At 38.6% G+C, this 6,424-nt stretch overlaps 1 non-coding gene across 1 annotated transcript; it reads right to left on the reverse strand.

Moving 5' to 3' along the window:
* Window positions 1–6,093: 6,093 nt before the first annotated feature.
* On the reverse strand, window positions 6,094–6,165 carry trnae-uuc. The gene has a single exon. It is a non-coding gene; the product is annotated as a tRNA-Glu (tRNA).
* Window positions 6,166–6,424: the final 259 nt, after the last annotated feature.

The raw sequence follows: 6,424 nt of genomic DNA on the forward strand, positions 1-6,424 counted from the left end.
GGATGGCTGAACGACAGGAGAGACATTAGTATCCTGTCTGTCTCACTCAGCTTTCCGCTGTCAATCTCTGCGTATGTTTGAGCCTCTACTTCACCATTTTATTCACTTTCAAATATCTATTCACTGCCTGATTATCGCTATTCAACACTGCACTGCTGGATGTTGATAGGTTCCCCTCTTTGAATAACTGTTTAAGATCGTGCAATTGGCTGTTCCTTTAAAATGCCTTCCCCCAATTTCAGCGAGGTGAAAACTGGGAAGATGGAAAAGCAATGATGTCTCACATTCAGGGATCAAATGTATGTGAATGAGTCAAAAATGAAAAGTCAAACCTTTGAAAAACATCTCAGCCTATAACCAACTTCCTGAGAAATACAACTGGTGACTGATTCTGAGGCTATACTCTTTTAGACTCTAATTTATGTGACTTTCATTTCATTGCCATGAATATTTATAAGGATGGCATCAGTTCTTTCATGGGTAAGCACTTTAAATTGATGATCTAGAGAATCATTTTAAAGATGAGATCAGATAAGCCTTACTGCTTTGATGACTTTTTATAGCAGCTCACAAAAATTGAAAATTAAATAAAGTTAACAGGGATGAAATGATAATATAATAATGAGGAAAAGGCTGTACACAGTTTGTGCACCAATTAATGGTTAGTCATTATTATGCACAGCAAATAAAAATAGGTATATTTAAAGTGCATATGGATATGATTGTGACCTGAACAAAAAATTATCCATGGATGAAGGTCCTCTATTAAATATAGAAACTGGCTGCTATTCCTCAATATCAAAGCGCTGTTAAGATGAACTGTTACTATGGAGAGCAGACAGTTGTCGGTGTTGCAGTTTCTATCTCTCTGCAGGACTAACAATAATCATTTCAGTCTGCTGGAAAAAACTCTGGTTAATTTGACATTAGTCTGTTAACTTTCAAAGAAGAGAAAGCATATGTTGTTTGAAATACAGACATAGTCTCAGACTCACCTGGTATTTGAATACCTAGAGATTACACCTTTGTATATACAGTAGGTCCATACTGTGCATTGACAACACAGCTTCAGTGATGACCTGATACAGGAACTTACAAGCAATAGGGGATACATAATTTCAGTGGCTCTCTTACTGTGGCTTGATGTCCATACATGATGTGCCCTGTGAGAGCAGTGGCAATAAGAATGAATGGGAGTGAATTCATTACAAGCTAAGGCACTAACAGTAATGTTTAACAGTTTTTCTCCCACATAAATATGCTTTTAAAGGAAACGGTGGTATAGTATTAAGTAGTTTGATACACCGACTGTGAAAATCAGGGCCAATGTCAATACAACATAACATTTCGTCCAATACTGACATTTTTTTTCCATTTTTGTGATTGTTAACTTCCTAAATCCAGGCCAGGAACCAAAACTGTTGAACAACAGCATAATTCTAGACATTTCCACTTTACAGGGGATAAATCAAACTATTAAAAACCACTGAAAAACATCTTATTTGAACTTATTGCAAAATTACGGAAGAGAATAAGGGCCACTGAAAATTTTCTGAGATGCACTATTTTTTTTTTCCTAATTCTGAGATCAAAGTCAGAATTCTGAGAAAAAAAGTCAGAATCGTGAGATTAAAGTCAGTATTTTGAGATAGAAGTCTTTTGATTTTTAATCTCAGAATTCTGACTTTAATCTCAGAATTCTGATTTCTGTCCCAGAATTCTGACTTTATTTTTTCATAATTTTGACTTTTTCTCACAAGAAAAAAAAGGTTGCGTCTGAAATTTTTTTTCATTGGTCCTTATCCTCATCCTTACACAATGAAGACACCTTGAAAGAAAATAACTGCTGTCAAAATGTCCATTTTAATATGGTTGTCAATAGGACTTCTGAAGCTTTTGTTGCTTGCCTCAAGTGGACTCTTGAAGAACAGCCGTTCAGTCAGGACCACTTTCTCAAGAAACATGATTTGTGGCTATAGATATTTATTTATTAAGAGTTACTAATTTGCTTTTATTTATGTTTGGTGTTGTGGCTGTTCTGGGATCCCCCTGCCCTTCAAGCCTACGTGGAAAGTATCAAGCAGGAACAGCACATGCACTTGCTCTTCCCATGCCGATAAGGAAAGCATACAGAAGGGGGAGAAGCAGCAAAAAGAGCAGAGCAGGCAGTGACAACAGGATGACATTGATTATGTTAGAAGCAGAGTAAAGGAGAAGCTGGGGTGGAGGAGGGTTTGCAAGAACATGTTGCAGAGAGAATGGCAGAGCACAGCCAGGCAAGAACTGTTTAAATAAGGCAGCATGAGCTGATTAACCAATGGCATGCTTAGAGCAAATCAGCTGGTTGTCAGGTGATGAGGGCTTGCATGAGATCAGCTGATCTCAATTATGGCCAACTCCTTGGCCTGCATGAACTAATGCTTTATGCTCGTTTTTTTTATTATTTTTTTATTGTGATGCTGACTTCATGTTTCAACAGCAGCAAGGTTTGCACCATGGAAGGAGACAAAAACAAAAGAGAGAAAATGCTCTGTTTAAAATGAGTAACAGACAGTTCATTAACATACTTTTTTTTTTTTTGGCTTAATGTTTGTTGTAAAAGCTAATACAGTTCATTTTGAGAAAGCTAAGGGTTAGCTGCTGCTTTGGACCCAACTCTACCTACATAATTCAATGGACTTTTTTTTAAATAAAGAAACATATTTCAACATCAATGTTTTCATTGAAAATCAATGTTTTGTGTAGAAATGTCAGTATCTTAAGTTGGTAACCTGAGAACGGTAAACGCTGCATAATGTTTGTGTCATTAAGGCGTAAGCGCAGTAGGTATGAATGACCTGTAATAGCGTTTCTTACAGGGTATCACCAAACAGTCGGCTGTTGAAGGAGCTAATTACATCCCTTACAGACACATGGGGGGGGTGTAGAGTTTGTCCGTGTTAGATGCCAGCTCTGCTTGAATCCTTTTCTCACCAAAGTCCTCAATGCAGGAAACACATTTGAGGCTCATTACTCCAAAAACCCAAACACTTCTGAATAACATTTCATATAAACAGTCCACATTGGGTCCAAATGGCTCCAGCTTGGCAACACTGATGTTCATATGGTCAATGACAGCAATTCAAATCTGGTATGGAGTCCAAAGTGGTGCAAATGTCATTAAGATTTAACATTTATTCCTCTTTTAGATGCAGTTGTTATCACCCTGCACATGCCAAGACTCAATAACACAACACTAGCACAGAGCCAAACAGCCTCTCGGGTTTTGTATTATTTTAAATAAATCCCCCTTTTGAGGGGAGTGTGTTCCTCTGGACGCAGTATCCCTAGGTTTGAATAAAGTGACTCCAAACACACCAATGACTTCCATCTGCTCTGTGAGTTATGCTTGTAAATTCTGCAATTAGATGTGTAGTTAATTCCTGCTATCTGTCACTTTATAGCTGGTGAGTTTGGTGGCAGAGACCACTGAGCTGTCAAGTGCTGGCACCAACTGGAGAACATTTGATCTCCCAGTGTAGTGGCTCATGCAGCAACAGAGCCAAAGATTTATTAAGTGTCTGCTAAAGTCATCATGATGTGTGTCAGTAAAGTAGTTTTCAAACTTTAATCATTTCCTTTGTGAATAGAAGGCTTTATTTTTAAAGATGGACTGTGTTGAAGATTCATCAGGAAGCATATTCTTACAGAGCGTGAGATTGCCAAGAGAGTGTCGAAAATTGTTATTAACGCCCACTTGAGATCTGTTTGGGACAGCTCCTGAGCAGAATGAGAGTCACCATGAAGTGGAAACTGGACAGCTTGGCAGTGGCTCTCAGGAAACAACATGGCCTCCTGGTTGGGAGTGGGAACTGGAGATTCAAGGATCATTAGACAAGGACAGAAATACAAGAACAGAGCGGCAGAAAAATGGGCAAATGTGCAATAATTTCAGAGACCTTTTAGTCTGTGCAGAAAATTATCCCATGAATACAGCTTGACCTTGCAGCTTTAAACTCCTCTCCCATGAAGACATAAATCTACTGTACAATACATTTTGTACAAACAGCAAGAGCAGCAGACATCCAAAGAGTTAAAGAGGTATTTAGCAATCTATTGCCATTGATCAGTACAAAATCAATGGAGTGAAACTGCAGCAGCAACCTCCTACACTAGTCCCTGTCACCACCTCCTCCTGTGACTCTCCTCCCATCTGTTTGGCTGCTTATTAAAGCTCCTGTGAGGAGCTTTTATCTGGCTGTGAAAAACACTAAAAATTGATACTGTTGTCTTTACAAAGCCTACAAAATAAGAGCATCACAGAGAAGATTGATATTTCAGAGTGGTCATTTTTTATTTCTGTTATCCTCTGCTACAGGGTAGGTATCACATAAAGTGATGGACAACATTTGTTTTCTAGAGCAAAATCAATCATGAGGTGCATGTAAGACATATAAAATAAAAGGGGATGAGAGTCAAAGCACTTTACACATGTGCACTAGTGCCAAAATTGGTTAACAGTTGAAAAACAGGGAGAGAAAGAGGTAAAGAGGGGTATAAAAGCACCAAAAAAGGGCAGAAAAAAGTGAGGTGAAGGGTAAAATGTGGAAAAAATATTGGTTTAAATTAGCAAAAATGGTTAGAAAGTGGCCAAATGGGTTAAATGGGGTAAAAATGGATGGACACAAGCAAAGATAAGGTGGAAATGATCAAAAATGGGTTAAAAGTGTCATAACAGGCAGAAAAACAGGTAAAAAAAGGTTTTTAAAAGTGGCAAAATGGGGAGCAGGTGGCCTAGTGGTTAAGGGGCTCCCCATGTACACGGGCTGCCCGGGTTCAAATCCGGCCTGAGGCCCCCCACAGCATGTCTCTCCCCCACCCTTGACCCTCCTTCAGACTCTATCCACTGTCCTCCTCCATCTAATAAAGGCACAAAAATGCCCAAAAATAAATCTTAAAAAAAAAAAAAAAGTAGCAAAATGGGCAGAAAAAGTGATGAACAGGGGTTAAAATGTGGTTTTGAAGTGGCAAAAATTGCAAGAAACAGTTGCAAAAATGGATGGACATACGCATATATAGTCAGAAAGTGTCAAAAAAGGTTAACAGTGGCCCCGGTTACATGATGTTTTTTAATTCAGAATTAAATCATTCAGAATTAAATAATTTGGAATTAAAGTATTCTCCTTCGCGTTTACATGGAAATAGTAATTCCGAATTGAGATTTACATGGAAAACACGTTTAATCGCCTTATTCAATTCCACTTAAGGTCTGGGGGTTGGGGAGGGTTCTGATTGGACAGGGGGCGGACGTGACGTATTTACGTCTACTGGAAGAAAACAAACTCCGTCTGCTTCCGTCCATCCACTCTTTTCATTATATCCATATCTTCTAAGCTCTTACTAAATAAATAGTCTCAGCTCAAGTCCAACACTTGCTTGGGCAGCCATCCTGGAACACGTGCCCGCTAGCGCAGAATATGTGAGTCATCGCGACAGGACAAGGGAACGAGCTTGCGCAGAACGACCGGAATTAATTTAAAGCGGAATGAATGTATACATGATTGAGGAATTATTCAATTCGGATTTAAAATCAGAATAAACCAGCCACTTACTTCGGATTCAAGTCAATTTGGAATGGTCATTTTCATTCAGAATGTGTTTACAAGGTCATTTTTGATCTTTTCAAGAGGATTTAATTTTGATTCTGAATTAAAGGGGAATTAAAGCTCTCATGTAAACGTAGCCATTGTAAAAATAGGCAGAAAGACGGTGGACAAAGGGGTTAAAAAGTGGCAAGAATGGTCAGAAAAAGTGATGAAAAACAGGTACACAAAACATGGAATTAAAAGTAGTGATAGAAGTAAACATTTACTCTCCGATCAGTCTACTTTTGTGTGTAAAATTATCTTCAGATTTCTTACAGAGAAGATCATGTCAACCTAATCCCTGACTACATCTGCACAGCCTGCTGGCACAAGTAGACAATGTTTAAAATGTGCCACTATTTTTAGGGCCAGTTTAAACTACATCAAAGGAGGACAAATACTGCAAACTCAGTATATGTGGAAAGATTGATCAATAGTTACATCATTAATTCAAAGGAAGATACAGTCATTCCCATACCGGGAGTCGAACCCGGGCCGCCTGGGTGAAAACCAGGAATCCTAACCGCTAGACCATATGGGACACTGTATAACCACAGTGATAAGGAAAGAAAAATGGCAGTTGGGCAGTAAAACTGGCAAAAAAGCATTTGAAAATTGAAAAAAATTAGTATAAACTGCCAAACTGGGTTTAAAGAGCATCTGAAAAATTCAAGAAATATGATTCCCATACCGAGAGTCAAACCTGGGCTGCCTGGGTGAAAACCAGGAATCCTAACCACTAGACCATATGGGATGCTGAAGTAATGCAGAAGGGGGAAAGTTGTCAAAAACAAGTTATA

This window comes from Cheilinus undulatus, linkage group 12, assembly GCF_018320785.1.
Source record: "Cheilinus undulatus linkage group 12, ASM1832078v1, whole genome shotgun sequence".
Lineage (NCBI taxonomy): Eukaryota > Metazoa > Chordata > Actinopteri > Labriformes > Labridae > Cheilinus > Cheilinus undulatus.